At 40.1% G+C, this 18,625-nt stretch overlaps 1 long non-coding RNA gene across 1 annotated transcript; it reads right to left on the bottom strand.

Annotated features, from left to right (window-relative positions):
• Nucleotides 1–2,824: 2,824 nt before the first annotated feature.
• Nucleotides 2,825–16,726, bottom strand: LOC103281478 (uncharacterized). Its single transcript, XR_507690.3, has 3 exons — nt 16,457–16,726; nt 15,750–15,929; nt 2,825–3,510 (listed from the first exon to the last, which is right to left on the bottom strand). It is a non-coding gene; the product is annotated as an uncharacterized LOC103281478 (long non-coding RNA).
• Nucleotides 16,727–18,625: the final 1,899 nt, after the last annotated feature.

The following is an 18,625-nucleotide window of genomic DNA, read 5'->3' as shown; positions in this document are numbered from 1 at the left end:
AACATTTGTTGTACATTTTGTTCAGAAATAGAATATGTGACACTGGATCTGAGAGAGCAGGAGGTAGTGTCCAAATGACTCCTTCACAAGCATCCGACAGATCTGTCTGAGAATTATCCTTATGAAATGTTATACCTGATTTTAAAAATTTTCAAAGCTACATTTGGAAAAAAATATGAGCTACCCCACACTTGTATTATTAGATGAGACTTGCAAAAATAACCAACTATTTTTCAATAGCCTTTGCAAATTTTGCACACTGCTAGTAACTATTGCAGCAACTCCAAGAAGTTTCATCAAATCAACACCTATCAAAAACTGCAGGCATAATGCAATGAGGGCAAAAAAAGGCTAAGCTGCTGGCCATCTTGTCTCTTTAGTGTTGTCTTGCAAGGTTTTTTTTATGTGTCAGAAGTGACTTGAGAAACCAGAAGTCTTGCAAGTGATATTAACTTTGGGAGGGTATTTCATCATTTTGCTATGAGAAAGGCTAGAAAAGCAAATTTTTAAAGACACTCTGAGGATAATCCCTCAATGATAGGATTGTCATGTCAGTAGGTATCCCAAGGATCATTTAGTCAGTTTAGGATATTTCTTACTGATGGTCAAAAAATTATTGAATAGTTGCAAGACTCTCAAGATAGCTGTTATTTGCTATCAGAGATAGGTGGGTTTTTTTCCAGAAAAGTAGAATATGATATAATAATTTCACAATGAATGCAAATCTTTTTTATAAGGTCACCAGGTTAGGACTATATGAGATTTCAGGCCCACAACTTGAGACCTAGAAATTACACCTTGTGTTGTCATAGGGAGCAGGCCCCAGTCATTTTACAATTCTGCTGTTATGAAGAGCAGCTTCTGGTTGTGTCATTAAGCATGAACCATGAGGCATCAACCTCATTTTCACAGGGTATGCTATTCAAATTTTAAAGAGTCTAATGAATGACGGAAATATAGATATAATACTCTCACACACTCTGACATTCCTTCCCCTTGTCCAGGCAGTCAGAGAACAGAGGCTATACCCTGAAATTTGGGAACTTTATTTGTGGCTCATGTTATTATATGTGAGGGATGAAGACTTGTGATGTTTATATGAAAAAGGTGTCTGTATTACTACATTGTATCACATCTCCCAAAATTGTGCATGTCAAATAGCTATTGAAGGCAGAGAAACAATGCTGAATTCCATCTTCAAAACAAGAGGAAAAGAAAGAAGTAAAATTTTATTTTGATTTAATTTTCCTAAGGTATGCTCACTATGGCATTTTCGAGCTTTTCCATTTTGTCTGACAAACTGCAGATCTAAATAAGATAATTACATGTTCAAATATGTCCTGTAATGCAGCAAATGAAGCCTGACTTTTACTGGAAGGCAAAATGGCTAACCAGGGGCTATTGTACTTTGAACATAGTATGATATAACATGACACACTGGAAAAGATTGCAATACATAGCAAAGTAGAAGGCAGTTGGAAAAGAAACTAAGGATATAGCAGATTCATTTGGAGGTCTGTTATAGAGATCACTATACTGATTTAACTAATATCATATCTTAACCATAGTGTACTTGAATTAACTTTGAATGAAATTCATTTTTAAAGAGAAACACAAGTATTCTCCAGTACAGTGGTTCAAAGGGCTTATTCTAAGATATATGTGTACATGACTGCATTTTAGAACACTTTCTCCAGTTACATTAGATTATCTATCCTTTTATGTGGTGAGCTCAGTCCATAGATACTTAGTGGGGCTTTGCACTTGACTGTTGTATAGTTTCTTGTTAACAGATAAATTAAAATTATATTAAATAGAAGGTGTGAAAGGCCAAGGTCAGTGAAGTAGTTTTGAAACACGGGTTGATATCTTGGTTCATTCATCCAATGAATTACGACTCTAGGCAGTGGGACTTTGAAACTATAAATAAGTGAAACTGATCCCTCCCCTGCCAGTAGGCACTCTGTACCTTGGAATTGGGTAGGAAGTAAAGAATGCAAACAATCTACGCTGTAGATGGACACATGGGCATTTCAAGGACAAACTTTATTTTGAACTGTTGGTGTCATGTGTAATACAAAGTCCCTGGCATTTACAATAAAAAGGATCATTACATAGTCATGCTGAGAAATAGCTTTCTGACTGTGACATGGGAGAACCACTGCCATCCAGAGCAGATGGCACTGGCTTTGAGGGACCATTGACCTGGCTCAATCTTAAACTGATCTTTTTAATCTTGAAGGCCCTGGAGGCTAACCATAGTGAAATGTATTCAGCATATCAAGAACTCAGAAACAGTTAGTATGGGGGCTGCCAAAAGCCCATCTTATACTGAGTGAAGGCCAGAGCCTGCTGTATATGTTGGTCTTTTTTGTACTACAACCACTTTTTGAAGAGATTATTGCAGGTTGGAAATCCCTTACTTAAAATGCTTGGGGCCAGAATTGTTGTTGACTTCACTTTTTTCAGATTTTGGAATACCTATATTTTCATAAATGATAATAAGGTATCTTAGAGGTAGGACTGACATCTAAACATTGAATAATGCATGTTTCACATACACCTTATACACATAGCACATAGCATAAATAAAATATTTAATAGCTTTAAATAATTTTGCGAATGAAATAAGGTCTGTGTACTTTGAACCATCAAAAAGCAAAGATGTCACTATCTCAACCACCTGTGTGGACAATTTTGGATCTTGTAATTCCAGGTAAGAGCTGCTCAAACTGTTTTTTTGGGAGGTTGTGGGTAGGGGTGGATTGCAATTGTCATAATGGCCTAGCCAATAAAGTCAACAAACCAATGCCATGGCAATTTTCTGGTTTTTGAATGTTTTAATGTTAGGATATATAAGAGCTCAACATGTGTAAATTGGGGAAGTTTCTTATACAAAGGATGAAAATATGACAGCAGGCATGAAATTATCAGAATGAGCAGAGAGTTGGCATAAAAAATAGAGCATTAGTCAAAATACAACACATGACAAAGCAGGAATATTTTATCTATTACTATTAATGAATTGTGGATGAACATTTCTATGATTTGATACAAATTTGTACTAACTATAACACTCATTCAAGGCTACTGAAGAAGTGGACTAGTTTACATATCACCTAATTCATCACTTAGCAAGTTGGCAATTTGTATGTGTGACTAAACAGTAACTAATCAAATGTTATGAATGAAGCTTTCATGTCAGTTCCCATTCTTTCAAACACAACATTTCCCCAGTAGATTATGCTCACAAAAATATCTAACGGTCACAAGGCATGAAAAGATAAGAAGCCAAGTGGCTGTATTTATATGTTCATAGAGTAACCACTTCAGTACATGAAAACCAGTGATGGTATTATGTAATATTAGACTCTTAATGATTAATGCACTGTTGGATAAATGGGAGCTTCTGAAGTCTTTGTTGAATGGAAGGCTGGGGGTGGTTTCTTTTCTCTGATTCCTATTTCCACTTTTTGATTTTTGGTAGCCGTCCAGATGAGACTGCCTCTACTGCAAAACAAACAAACAAACAAACCCTCATTTAATAATGGTAAGTATTAAAAGAGTATCTCTCTTTCTCTTCATTTCTTTTGAAATTTTAGCCCTAATTCTCCATACTGCTTTCTCTGTCTCTGTCTCTGTCTCTGTCTCTGTCTCTGTCTCTGTCTCTCTCTCTCTCTCTCTCTCTCTCTCCCCCCCCCCCCCCCCCCCGGCATTCAAAGAGTTCCCAAGAAAAAAAACCATACCATTATTTGTAGTTTGGAAACAGTCTATGAGTAATGACAGAAAATCTAGAATTCCAGCACATTGCCCTGTTAGTCTGGAATATCAGTATGCAAAGGGATCTTGTACAACCATAGAGACTAACTGAGAAAACAAAGTTGGTATCATAATTTTTGTGGATTTAGGCCCCATCTGTGAGTACGCTGACCACTTAAGTTGGTGTGTGATGCAATCAATCCTGCAGTGACAAACACTGTAGTAATCCAAATTAACCCAGGACAAAGCTGCTCAACGTGGTTTTACCATTAACTCAGTGGAAAAGCTGAAGCAGGATTCATGTTCTCTCTCCCTTGAGTTAGGGACAGTCCAGACATGCGTAACTAGCAAGAAGGAGCGAGAGACCCTCTTCTTGTCAGTCACATTCTGACATCTGCAGAGGCACCTGCAATGCCCAAGAGCTCAGATGGAGCTTTATAGTCAGGGATTAGTGATGGCAGTCACATGGACACAATCCATTCCCCTATCTTGCAGTAATGAGTGTACGGAAAGTGTAACATGGTGTCCAATCTGGAGAGTGGATCACACTGTCTAGATTGCCCAAATTTGTGGGATACTCCAGTTTTCCCAGAAGACTCTGGAGAATTCCCTAACTTTGCCCAAAGTGAGAGAAAAAGTCAATTTATATCATGCATCTACAGTTGATCCAGGATGAGTCCAGGTTTTGGGGCTTGTGTCATCATAGAAATACAAGACTTGTGGGTATGATGATGAATGAACAAGTTTAGCATGGTTGTTTGGAAGACAAAGACACAAGTGAAGATATTATATAAAGACAAGAAAAGTAGATAACTATATGAATGATGGAAGGAATGGTTGGTATGTAATATGATGCTGGCTGGGAACCAGAAAGGGATGCGATAAACTAGCTGCTGGGGCCCTCATGTGTAACTAGAAGCAACATACACTTTGACCAGATGTCATCAGAGATTGGTCTCTCTTCCAGGGAAAGCATGAAGTGGGCTAGTCCCCAACAGTACCCTGTTTTCACTTCAATTCTTTGTTATCACAGAGTGTCTTGCCTTTTCCTCAGGGAATTGCTAATTACTTCTGCATATCAACAGTGCATTAACTTTTCTTTTGTGTGAGGGAACCTTATGTGTTTTACATATTATCTGCCCTGCTTTTGATTTTGTGTTTCTGCCCCCTGCCACTCTCTACCTGTTTTTCCATTGGTGAGAAAAACAAAAATGCAACCCAAAATGATGGTGTATTTTAAGGGAAAATCTTATCCTTTGGTGAGAATAGAGAGGGCTTTATGTGGCTCTAGGGATGCCAACAGTTCTTTTATGTAGACTCAAGAAATAGAAAGAAACATTTCAGATAAAGTAAATGGGAGGATGAAAAATAGAGGAATCTGAGATATTGAGTCAGATTTTTGGTCCACTCTCCAGTTTTTTAGCCGCTCTTCTCACATATTATGATGGTCTTGGCAATGATATGATGATCTATATGGCTGCTCACCAGTATATGTTTCATGGATAGCTTGCAAACAAAAATAAAAGGAATCAGAATCAATGTAAAAATAATAGATAATGAAGCTTTAAAATCACCTGAACATTGCTGTTTAAAGCTGTGCAACATATATTTTTGACAAATGCACGTCATGTGCAGAAAAAAATATTCTGGCATTCTGATACAATGTGAATTGGGCAAGAGAAAGTAAGCTATATCAGTGTCTTGCAGGAAAAATAGCATAGAGGCAGAGTATTATGGTTCCTTAAAGGCTATCAAGTTTTATTCAGCACAAGGTTTTGTCAACTGCAGCACACTTTCTCTGATGCATGGAGTATTGCCTCAGCTGGCAGATTATTATGTCTGTGCTTGGGCATGTGGATGAGGGATGAAATCAGAGAAGTGAGAAGGAACTGAAGTGCAGAAAGTTAATCATTATTACATCAGTGCTCAGTATTCAACAGTAGTGGATGGTAACAGAAACCTCCTTTCACAGATTTTCTGATTAATATTATTTCTTTCTATTCAAATTGCAAGAGATAGCTCACATCTTGTTTAATACTTTTGGATTGGGTAGTAAGATCAATGACATCCTAATAAATTAATTTGCCCCAAGTCAAATTTTAATTGGCTGAAAATCTATGTGGTATTCAAGTTACATGGAGTACAAGCCAGATTTCTTATTATATAATAAAGCACAATATTATTGTCCATTCAAAAGACAGTAATTATAATGAACTTGTAAAGAGTGTGCACTGGATATATTTATTAGTGATTTTATACCTGTGTTCATGTGGTACAAAACTTTAAACCAGTTTTTACAGGCATGAAAACAGCAGTCAGGAAAAAAGGTAGGGGAAATAACTTTTGTTTTCAGATCCAATGCCCAGTGAGTTTCATGTTTTATTTTAAAGTGGTTTTTTATTTGCTTTTCCCTGAGCAATGAAAACTTCTTAGAATTTTCTAATGAAACAGTTATAATGTAATCTAAAGATACCACACTTTAAAATTTTCTTACACTTGTCATGCCCCCTGCTTTGAATCCAGTAAGGAAAACATTCTTCTTCTAAGCTGGCTTACTATTTTATAGCCAGAGAAGAGGTTAGTGTTACGTCTCTCAATTAAGACATCACAGTTGCTGTGATTTCTGCTAGTTATTTTTGTTATTGTAATGGTCCTTTTGAATGTTTTACCTACATTTTACTTAAGTGAATCCAAGAATAATGAATTCACTCTCCTTAAAAAAGAATCCAGACAAGACAGAGGGCCTCCTGGTCAGTCGGAAGGACGAACAGGGTACTGGGTTACAGCCTGTGCTGGATGGGGTCACACTCCCCCTGAAGGCGCAGGTGCGCAGTCTGAGGGTGATCCTAGACTCATCATTGAGCCTGGAGCCCCAGGTCTCGGCGGTGGCCAGGGGAGCCTTTGCACAGTTAAAACTTGTGCGCCAGCTGCGACCGTACCTTGGGAAGCCGGACTTGGCCACAGTGGTCCACGCTCTCGTTACATCCCGTTTAGACTACTGCAACGCACTCTACATGGGGCTGCCTTTGAAGACTGTTCGGAAGCTTCAATTAGTCCAACGGGAGGCTGCCTGGTTAATAACTGGAGCGGCATTCAGGGAGCGTACTACTCCTCTGTTACGCCAGCTCCACTGGCTGCTGATTAGCTACCGAGCACAATTCAAGGTGCTGGCTTTAGCCTATAAAGCTCTAAACGGTTCTGGCCCAGCTTATCTGTCCGAACGTGTCTCCCGCTACGACCCACCTCGAAGCTTAAGATCATCAGATGGGGCCCTGCTCACGGTCCCGTCAGCCTCATAGGTGCAGCTGGCGGGGACGACAGACAGGACTTTTTCAGTAGTGGCTCCCCGCCTATGGAACGCCCTCCCCATTGAAGTCAGGCAGGCTCCCTCCCTCCTATCCTTCCGTAGGAAGGTTAAAACTTGGTTATGGGGCCAGGCTTTTGAATAATAATTGGCAGCGTTAATTATTATCATGTACGCTGAACTCAATCAACAGACCCAGGTTTTTTTTTAACTGATCACGCCTACCTGTATTTTATAATGTGTTTTATGAATACTGATGTAAGTTAATGATTTTTAACTGATTTATATTGCACTGTATAATTTTTATATATGCGTTTTAGTGTAAGCCACCCTGATTCCCCTGTTGGGTGAGAAGGGCGGGATATAAATATTGTAATAAATAAATAAATAAAAGTCAAAGAATTAAGGCCAGCCTCTCCCCATATTAAAATGAAAGATGGACAGTAGGTAAATCAGACATGTTCCAATCTGTCTAAACTGGTTGCTATATCTGATTTTTTTTTTTTAAAAAAAAACATTTTGTCTTGTAATTTTCTTCTGCAGAACTATGCATTTGGCATTTCATGGATGTATTTGGCATTTTACAAACATTATCATAACAGCAGTATGATTAGCTACTAGGGTTGTGCATGGATTCATTTTTTAAAAATGGACTCTGGCTGATTCAACTCATTTGGACAGCCATAAGAGCATGGGTTCTGCCACCCATCTTTCTTTTGGCCACAACTATGTTTGGTTTCTCTTCAGGAACACACGGATCATGGAGAGGCAACCCAGCACATGCACGGGGTTTCCCTGTGAGCCCTGTCTGTAGAGCCAATCAAAAGAGAAGAAAGCCGCAATGTGTCTTAGCCAAGCTAGGTCTATGGGGCAAGTGCCTCTATTTCTCCTTTGTGTCCTGGCTTTTGAGAGACACAGATCATGCTTCAGTCCACTTTATCTATTCTCATTGCTGCTCACAGCTCATCACTTTTTGTTTGGCTTTGATTCATTAGCATTTTGGCTCAAAAGCAAATAGTATTAGCAATCTATTTCTTGCAATATATTTTTTATTTTTTTATTTATTTTCTTCAATCTTTATTTGTAGTGGGACTGGGAGTTGGAAAGTGTGGGTAGATTGGGTGTGCATTTGGGTAGGGAGAAAGAGTGTTTGTGCTTTGCTTTAAAAATATTAGGTTGGCTCTGAGCTTTGACCCACCCAAACTATCTTGTTTCCCCCCTCTCCTTATATTTTTCCTCCTGTATCTCCATCAGAAAATACTTTCAAAAATTACCAAGCAAGCAAACAAAGCCTCCAGAAAAGAACCTATTCCATTCTACCTTTGCAAAATTCATTAAGTTTTCTCAGTTTGTTGTTTAATTTAATCAATAGGATATCTCTTTTATTATTGTTGCTGTAGTTTTTATTAGTAAAGGAAGTTTTAAAAATCCCTATAAATTGTGGGATGTGTGTGGAACCCAGCCACATTAGATAATAAAAGATAATAATAAACAATATAACACAATACCACACTAAACAGTGCCTATAGTGTTAAAAGCTATATTCTTATTCCATTCCACTTTGCTTAAAAGCCTTAAAACATTAGCTTATCCATCTGCTTTTCTATATGTTTGGGAGCACAAAAAAATTAACTGCTTTTTGAAGAAGGGTAGTGAGGGGGCTGTTTTGATTTCGTTCAGAAGGGAGTTCCAGAGGCAGGGGGCAACTGCAGAAAAGGCCCTCCCCACCAACCAAGTTTGAGACGGAGGTAGGAGCATGAGGACGGCCTCCCCTGATGATTGAAGAGTTTGGGCTGGCTTGTATGAAGAGAGGCAGTTGGCCAAATAGTCTGGACCAGGGGTCCTCAAACATTTGAAGCAGAGGGCCGGTCCACCATCCTTCAGACTGTTGAGGGGCTGAATTATCATTTGAAAAAAAATTCCTATGCACACTGCACATGTCTTATTTTTTGTAGTGCAAAACAGCAACAACAACAATGAAAACAATACAATACAGTAGAGTCTCACTTATCCAAGATAAATGGGCCAGCAGAACATTGGATAAGCAAAAATCTTGGATAATAAGAGGGATTAAGAAAAAAGCCTATTAAACATAAAATTACATTATGATTTTACAAATTAAGCACCAGAACATCATGTTTTACAACAAATTGACAGAAAAAGCAGTTCAATACACAGTAATGTTATGTAGTAATTATTGTATTTACGAATTTAGCACCAAAACACTGCAACATTGACTACAAAAACATTGACTACTAAAAGGCAGACTGCCTTGGATAATACAGAACCTTGGATAAGTGAAGCTTGGATAAGTGAGACTCTACTGTATTTAAAAATGAAAACAATTTTAACCAACATAAACCTATCAGGATTTCAATGGAAAGTGTGGGCCTGCTACTGGCCAATGAGATAGTCAAGTTAATTAGGATTGTTGTTGTTGTGTGCCTTCAAGTCATTTCAGACTTTGGCCGAGCCTAAGTCTAAAATTAAATATTTATTTACTGCATTTATTTATTACATTTATATCCCACCCTTCTCACCCCGAAGGGGACTCAGAGCAGCTGTATGTACATACAATATATTATATTATTAGCATAGCACAATATTAGCATTATATATTACTATATTGAACTATACCACTATACTGTAATATTATATGTAATATATAACATATAATTAATATTATTACCGGTATATGGTATTATTATTAGTATTATATCGTATAACATAATATTATTATCAATATTATATGTATACACAATATATTATATTTTTAAAACTGATATAAAAATATTATATTATAAAACTGAGGGCGGGGGCCAGGTAAATGACCTTGGAGGGCCGCATCTGGCCCCCGGGCCTTAGTTTGGGGACCTCTGGTCTGGACCCAAACCGTTTAAGACTTTAAAGGTAATTACCAGCACTTTAAATTTCGCTCGGTAGCAAACTGAGAGCTAGTGGAGCAGCTGTAGCATGGGAGTTGTTCACTCCCTGGATGGCTCCCCAGTTAGTAACCTGGCAGCTGACCTTTGTACCAGTTGAAGCTTGTGAGTGCTCCTCAAAGGCAGCCCCATGCAGAGTGTGTTGCAGTAGTCCAGTTGAGATGTAACTAGGGCATGCACTGCCATAGCCAAGTCTGGTGTCTCAAGGTCTGGGTGCAGCTGGCACACAAATTGTGCAAAGGCACTCCTGGCCACCGTTGACACCTGTGGCACCAGGGTCAGCGTTGAGTCCAGGATCACCCCAAGCTGCATACCTGAGCCATCATGGAATCATAGAATCATAGAATAATAGAGTTGGAAGAGACCTCATGGGCCATCCAGTGCAACCCCCTGCCAAGAAGCAGGAAATCGCATTTAAAGCACCCCCGACAGATGGCCATCCAATCATCCACCACAGTCCGGGGGAGAGAGTTTCACTGCTGAACAGCTCTCACAGTTAGGAAGTTCTTCCTGATGTTCAGGTAGAATCTCCTTTCCTGTAGTTTAAAGCGTCCTATTCTCCAGGGCAGCAGAAAACAAGCTTGCTCCCTTCTCCCTATGACTTCCCCTCACATATTTATACATGGCTATCATGTCTCCTCTCAGCCTTCTCTTCTGCAGGCTAAACAGCTCAGCTGCCCAGCTCTTTAAGCCGCTCCTCATAGGGCTTGTTCTCCAGACCCTTGATCATTTTAGTTGTCCTCCTATGGACACATTCCAGCTTGTCAACATCTCCCTTCAATTGCAGTACCCAGAATTGGACACAGTATTCCAGGTGTGGCCTGACCAAGACAGAATAGAGGGGTAACATGACTTCCCTGGATCTAGACTGTCCTGTCACACGCTGGGCCTGTAACTATTGTCTTTGTATAGGACGTATACTTTATGCCCAGCGGGAAGCCAGGGCACCTAAAGAGAGTTTCTTGAGGATTTCCCTGAAAAGGATGGCCTTTTGAATCTTTAATTAAATAAAGTTTTTATTGATGAACAAATAATAAATCTTCAAGTAGTCAAATAACACTTCAAGGTTTCCTTAATAAACTGTTGGCTTTTCAATCTTGTCCTCAGGGGACGGGCAATTGGATTGGGATAACTATATTTTCTCTGTAAGAAGAAATTCCCCTTATAACCTCTCCCAGGCTGTCTATAATGTGGGCCTAGCTGATGTGGGACCTACTACCGATTCCAAATGCGTCTGGGCATCGAGTAGACCTACCACCCAAGGCTTGCAGATGTTTCAGCTGGGGTTCCGTGAATCTGTGATGCTGTTCTCTCTCCGAGGTTTCTTTGGAAACTTTAGAATCATAGAATCATAGAATCATAGAATCATAGAATCATAGAATAGTAGAGTTGGAAGAGACCACATGGGCCATCCAGTCCAACCCCCTGCCAAGAAGCAGGAAATCGCATTCAAAGCACCCCCGACAGATGGCCATCCAGCCTCTGCTTAAAAGCCTCCAAAGAAGGAGCCTCCACCACGGCCCCGGGGAGAGAGTTCCACTGTCGAACAGCTCTCACAGTGAGGAAGTTCTTCCTGATGTTCAGGTGGAATCTCCTTTCCTGTAGTTTGAAGCCATTGTTCCGTGTCCTAGTCTGCAGGGCAGCAGAAAACAATCTTGCTCCCTCCTCCCTATGACTTCCCTTCACGTATTTGTACATGGCTATCATGTCTCCTCTCAGCCTTCTCTTCTGCAGGCTAAACATGCCCAGCTCTTTAAGCCGCTCCTCATAAGGCTTGTTCTCCAGACCCTTAATCATTTTAGTCGCCCTCCTCTGGACGCTTTCCAGCTTGTCAACATCTCCCTTCAACTGTGGTGCCCAAAATTGGACACAGTATTCCAGGTGTGGTCTGACCAAGGCAGAATAGAGGGGGAGCAGGACTTCCCTGGATCTAGACGCTATTCCCCTATTGATGCAGGCCAGAATTTAGGGCTCGGGCTGTGGCGCAGGCTGGAGAGCAGCTGCAATGAATCACTGCAATGAATCACTCTGACCAGGAGGTCATGAGTTCGAGGCCCGCTTGGAGTCTATGTTTGTTTGTCTTTGTTCTATGTTAAAAGGCATTGAATGTTTGCCTATATGTGTAATGTGATCCGCCCTGAGTCCCCTGCGGGGTGAGAAGGGTGGAATATAAATGCTGTAAATAAATAATAAATAAATAGGGCTGTTTCCCTCAGGAGCTGAGAGGCTGTAAGCTCTCAGCCAGAGCTTTTGGGACCTTTTTGTTACGGGTTTGTTGAAAAACAAACTGCGTGCAGTCCGGTCCAGACTTATCCAGTCCTTTGTTGTATCCACAATAAGCAAAAGAAAAACAAGCCACGAAAATGGAAGAGAAAATCAAAAAATTTACTCTTAAGTAGCAGAGTCAAAAAATCACAATAAAACTTCCAGCAACAAAACTCACATAAAGTTCCTTGCATTAAACTCATGCATCTTCATAGTAGGCTCTCAGCAAGCATTCAGTAAGTCTCCAAAAGACATTACAAACATTTCCCAAATATACCCCATTCAGGGAGTGGTTCAAGCTTGTTAGCCTTGATTGCTCTAATTGCTCAACTATGAGTTGTAATTGACCAGGTGTTTTTCCCTTAACACACACATATACAAGTAGTGATCCCACAGAAACTTAGCTAAATACATGCATATACAGTAATACTTTTCCCCTGGAATTTCTGTTTCTGTTTTCTCGGATGTTCTATATCCCCGGATGTTATGGAGATATGAAGCTTTTCTATGGGACGAGCTGTTCTACGTCCTATAGCTTAGCTTCCTTAAGTGAGACTGACTTAAAAATGGCTCCTTCCCTCCCAAAGCCCTGAACAAGGGGCAGAACCAAACTTAATGATGATTGACAGGTGGCCTGTCCTATGACTGCAAACATTAGCAGCAAGAAAATAAAGTCGGAGCTTCTGGCACAGCCATACCAGCACATAGACACTATACTCTTATTGATGCAGGCCAAAATCCCATTGGCTTTTTTAGCTGCCACATCACATTGTTGGCTCATGTTTAACTTGTTGTCCACGAGGACTCCAAGGTCTTTTCCCCACGTACTGCTGTCAAGCCAGGCATCGTCCCCCATTCTGTATCTTTGCATTCCATTTTTTTCTGCCGAAATGAAGTATCTTGCATTGTCCCTGTTGAACTTCATTTTTACTTTCGGCCCATCTCTCTAGTCTCTTAAGATCGTTTTGAATTCTGCTGTTGTCTTCTGGAGTGTTAGCTATCCCTCCCAGTTTGGTGTCATCTGCAAACTTGATGATTGTGCCTTCTAACCCTTTGTCTAAGTCGTTAATAAAGATGTTGAACAGAACCATGCCCAGGATGGAACCCTGCGGCACTCCACTCATCACTTCTTTCCAAGATTGGTGAGCACCCTTTGGGTTCGTTCGCTTAGCCAATTACACATCCACCTAACTGTAGTTTTGTCTAGCCCACATTTTAGTAGTTTGTTTGCCAGAAGATCGTGGGGGACTTTGTCGAAGGCCTTACTGAAATCCAAGTATGCTACATCCACGCTGTTCCCTGTATTGACACAGTTTGTAACTCTATTGAAAAAAGAGATCAGATTAGTTTTTGGTAAATCTGTGTTGACTACTAGCTATGACCGCATTTGTTTCTAAGTGTTTGCAGACCACTTCCTTAATGATATTTTCCAGAATCGTGCCTGGTATCGACGTGAGGCTGACCGGACGGTAACTGTTTGGGTCGTTCTTTTTTCCCTTCTTGAAGATAGGGATCACATTTGCCCTCCTCCAATCTTCTGGGACTTCTCCTGTTCTCCAAGAACTCTCGAAAATAATTGTCAGTGGTTCTGAAATAACCTCAGCTAGTTCCTTCAATACTCTTGGATGTAGTTGATCTGGCCCTGGGGACTTGAATTCATTTAGAGCGGCCAGGTGTTCCTGGACAACTTGTTTCCCTATTTGGGGTTGGATTTCCCCTAATCCTTCGTCCATTCCATGTTGCTGGGGTTGAAGACAGCTTTCTTATTGTGAGAAGACCAAGGTAAAGAAGGCATTAAGTAGTTCTGCCTTTTCCCTGTCCCCTGTCACCATCATCCCATCTTCTCTTCCCAGAGGCCCTATCACCTCTTTGTTATTCCTTTTTCTACCAATGTAAGCAAAAAAACCTTTTTGTTGTTTTTAATGTCCTTGGCAAGCCTGAGCTCATTTTGCGCTTTAGCCTTGCGAACCTTTTCCCTACAGGAGTTGGCTATTCATTTGAATTCTTCTTTGATGATTTCTCCCCTTTTCCACTTCTTGCGCATGTCTCTTTTGAGTCTGAGCCCAGTTAGAAGTTCTTTGGACATCCTTTCTGGCTTCTTCGCACTTGTCTTATATTTCTTCTTTGTTGGCACTGTTTGCATTTGTGCCTTGAGTATTTCGCCTTTAAAAAACTTCCATCCATCCTTAACTCCCTTCTCTTTTAATATTGGTGTCCATGGAATGCCGCTCAGTATTTCCTTCATTTTTTGAAAGTCAGCTCTCTTAAAGTCCAGAATGCGTGTTTGACTTGTCTTAGTTTCAGCCTTCCTTTGTATGGCGAACTACAGGAGCACATGGTCACTTGCCCCTAAGGATCTGACCACTTCGACTGCATTGATCAGGTCTTCCACATTTGTTAAGATGAGATCAAGAGTAGCCAATTCCCTTGTTACCTCTTCTACTTTCTGTACCATAAAATTGTCTGCAAGGCAAGTGAGGAATTTGTTGGACTTTGTACTCTTGGCCGAGTTTGTTTTCCAGTAGATATCAGGATAGTTGAAATTGCCCATGACTACTATATCTACTTCTCTTCTTTATGCCTGTTTGGTTAATTGTTGACAGAAGGCTTCATCAAGTTCAGAGGGAGTGTAACCCCATATAGCACAGGTTGTATCCCTATACCCTTATCTGCCTTGCGACTGAACAGAAGCACCTCTATCTTGTCAGGATTTAATTTTAATCTATTTGCCCTCATGTGGTCCATTACAGCTGATAGGCACCAGTTCAGGACCAGAATGGGATCCTTGGCTTTTGGTGAAAAGGACTAATGGAGTTGGGTATCGAACTCTAAAACTCTTAGGAGTTTCTGGGCAGAATATTGGTTTTGATGTTTAAAGCCCTACATAGTTTAGGCCCAGGTTACCTACAGGATCACCTTCTCTCATACAATCTGCCCTTTAGGACACCGAGGTCCTCCGGGGAAGGGGAGGGGGCTACTCCAACCAGCCAGAACTCTATCATCATCATCATCATCATCATCATAGAATCATAGAATCATAGAGTTGGAAGAGACCTCATGGGCCATCCAGTCCAATCCCCTGCAAGAAGCAGGAAAATCTCATTCAAAAGACCCCCGACAAATGGCCATCCAGCCTCTGCTTAAAAGCCTCCAAAGAAGGAGCCTCCACCACAGTCCGGGGCAGAGAGTTCCACTGCCGAACAGCTCTCACAGTCAGGAAGCTCTTCCTGATGTTCAGGTGGAATCTCCTTTCCTGTAGTTCATCATCATCATCATCATCATCATCATCATCATCATCATAGTCTTAGACTTGATGACTGCCCATTTATTGATCTTCCTTAAAGTCATCAGAAATGAGAAAGAGTTTTGGGTATCATGGTAACAGAAAAATATCCTTAAAACTATAAATAGAGGTATGCCACAGGGGTGGGGAATTGGCGCCAAAGTACATACCCAGATGATCGATGTCATTCTTTTACCTCTGTGATGTCTTCTGGAATGTGTCACAGTTAACACGCTCTCTCTCATGCTTTAAGGATGCTATTTAAAATTAGCATGTTGAGTTCTGATAAGATATCTTTGGTGCTGTGTTGATCTTCCACATATTTGCTAAGTTTGATCAAGTCCTGTTGTGTGTTTTCATTCTGATAAATAGATAGCTGCAGACATAACAGGTACAAGGGTTAGTCAGTCGGGAGAGTGGGAATCTTTTGAAGGATATTTAAATATTCTTCTGATAACATTTTTTAAGTCAAGCAATGTTGTTTGATTGTGTAGGCATCCACTGCCACACAATCTAGCAGCAGAAGCAATGTAATGTGATATGCCTGCCAAAAATCTAATTTGCTTCTTTAAAAGTCAGAAGGCATTAATACACTCACTGAATAATTGACCCAAAGAATGTATGTAGAACAGCTCTAAATTATTCAGTGGCCCCAAACTCTCAGGCACTGTCCTTAAAAACATAAGGGAAAATGTCAGATAAATGCTTGCAATTATGTACAAATGACTTAATTTATGTGGCATGTCTGGTATTTCTCCCCCTCTTCTTTTTGAAAAAAAAACCCCTCTGTTCCAGTTCTTTATCCCAAACATGCACAGACAGTAAGAAACTAAAAGTTCATTCAGTTCCAATTTCATGAAACTAAATTGCTTTAAATGTACACATTTACATAGTCCTCCTCACCCATGTCTAGAAGACTCCAATTCTCTCACTTTTGTCATCTGGTTTTCTTTTCCATATTAATCCCATATTGATAGTTCAGTCCCTCAAGATAGGGTATGACATCCCATAATGATATTTCATATCCTGAGGCCTTACAGCACCACTCAACATGTGCATTATAAGATAACAACCTTACAGGATCAATTTGGGTGTGGAAAATAGGTTCCCTTAAGAAGGGAACACCCCAGTTACCATATTCAGGTTCTCCCAATTACAGTGTCTGACTCTTGTTCCTTTGAAGGGCAGCCGGCTGAACAGCCAACTGTGTCTATTTTTAGACTGTTTAAAAAGGATGAGGACAGGTTTTAGATAGCTTACCTTAATTAGGCCCGTTCTTTTCCCCCTACGTAAATTTCTACAGTCTAATTATACTGCATGTGGCCCAAAGAGAATAAGCCACAGCCTAGAGATTAATACAAAGCCATATGAAAAGGGAGAAGTCTCAATGTAGTTTGCACAGGGAGGGAAACCTGTGCCAACAGGCTTTTGCCACTACTAGGCTGATGAATTCATCATGGTTTTAGCATCTGTGGTGAGCAATATTTACACTTTCCAAGTTCTACCAGGAGCAAGTGCTCCTATTACTCCTATTAGTCCAGTCAATTTTCCACCTGAAGTCCTGCATTAGTCTAGCTGGGGTTTTGACACCCATTTTTCGAGGGGTTCTGCCTTTTGATCACACGTTTTTATTTAATTGCATGTTCTACTTCTCTCAAAGAATATGCCAGGCAATCTGTTATGCATTGTCAATCAACTCAGTTCCACTTGGCTGCACCCCTTTTGTGTTTATTATCTTGGCCCTGATACGAACCCATTTCTGAGGGTGCATCTGTGTGCAGTCATCTGTAATTGTTTATCAGCTCCACAGCAACTTTATTTAGATGGGAACACACTGTGATGCCCTCATAAGTACAAGAATATTACACAGTCAGATTGTAGGCAAGCACATACTTTGGGGAAAGCGTGAATCACATGTTTTCAAGAGTTGTGGCCATCCAGATGACTCTCTTGTTTATTGACATCTATTAATATGTGAGATTTCAATGCAATGTGAAAAAATATCATCATAACTAATAAAAATAATTTAAACCAGTGAAAATCTGATTTAAATAAAATCATATCAAACAATTTGTCAATTTAAAATGAAACTGTTTTAGACCATTTGAAACAGGTTAAGGCCATTGGCTCATCATATATCATGAAAACCTTTCATTCATATTTTTTAAAAAATGATTTGCAACATAACATACATTTCCAAGCTTTTTTCATTTATGTTTAACAATACATAAATACAGTGATACCTTGAGTTAAGAGTATAATTTGTTCAGTGACTGAGCTCTTAACTCAAACCACTCTTATCTCAAAGCAGATTTCCCAATGAAATTCATTGAAATGTTATTAATCCATCTTGGTCCCCCGACTACCCTCCCCCCAATTGTTATTTTTTTAAAAAAGAAAATTTACTTTATAAATAACAAATAATGCATACATGCACATTCACATGGAATAAACAAAGAAAGATCAACTTTAAAGTGGTAGAAGCATAAAGTTGTGGCAAGAAAGCACAGATCACAAAGTGAAGAGGCAGAAGCATCATTTTCTTCATACTGTACTCATTCTAGCCTGCCTCCCTCTCTTTCTCTCCCTCTCTCTTTTTATGAAGCCAAACATGCCAGGAATAAAAACCACATGAAATCAACAAACTTAAAGTTCCTCAAAGTGGACAAGAGCAAAGCAGACAGCAATCTCCCAAAGTGGATAAGAGTACAAGGCACAGAGGCACAGGACACAGAGCTGCTCCCTTGAAGACCAAAAGGTCTGTACTCTCATGCTAGTGCTCCCTCCGGCACTAATGATCCCTCTGGTGCTTGCTCTTAACTCAAAACACTGCTTGTATGTCAGTGAAACCCAGGCCAAGCAATGGCTCTTAACTCAAAATGCTCTTAAGTTGGGCTGCTCTTAAGTTGAGGTTCCACTGTATGTGCAAGACGTTTAAAAATGTCTATGTTGCATAGGCAAGGGTGACACACTTCAGTCTAACAAAACAATAAGGACAAAACACAGGGTTGGGATAAAACAAGGCCACAACTCATTTATTGATTGCAGGAACAAAGGGTTGGCTGACATGCA

The sequence above is a fragment of the Anolis carolinensis genome, chromosome 1 (assembly GCF_035594765.1).
Source record: "Anolis carolinensis isolate JA03-04 chromosome 1, rAnoCar3.1.pri, whole genome shotgun sequence".
Classification (NCBI taxonomy): Eukaryota; Metazoa; Chordata; class Lepidosauria; order Squamata; family Dactyloidae; genus Anolis; species Anolis carolinensis.
The sequence above is the reverse complement of the archived record's forward strand: the minus strand, read 5'-3'. Positions and strand labels throughout refer to the sequence as shown.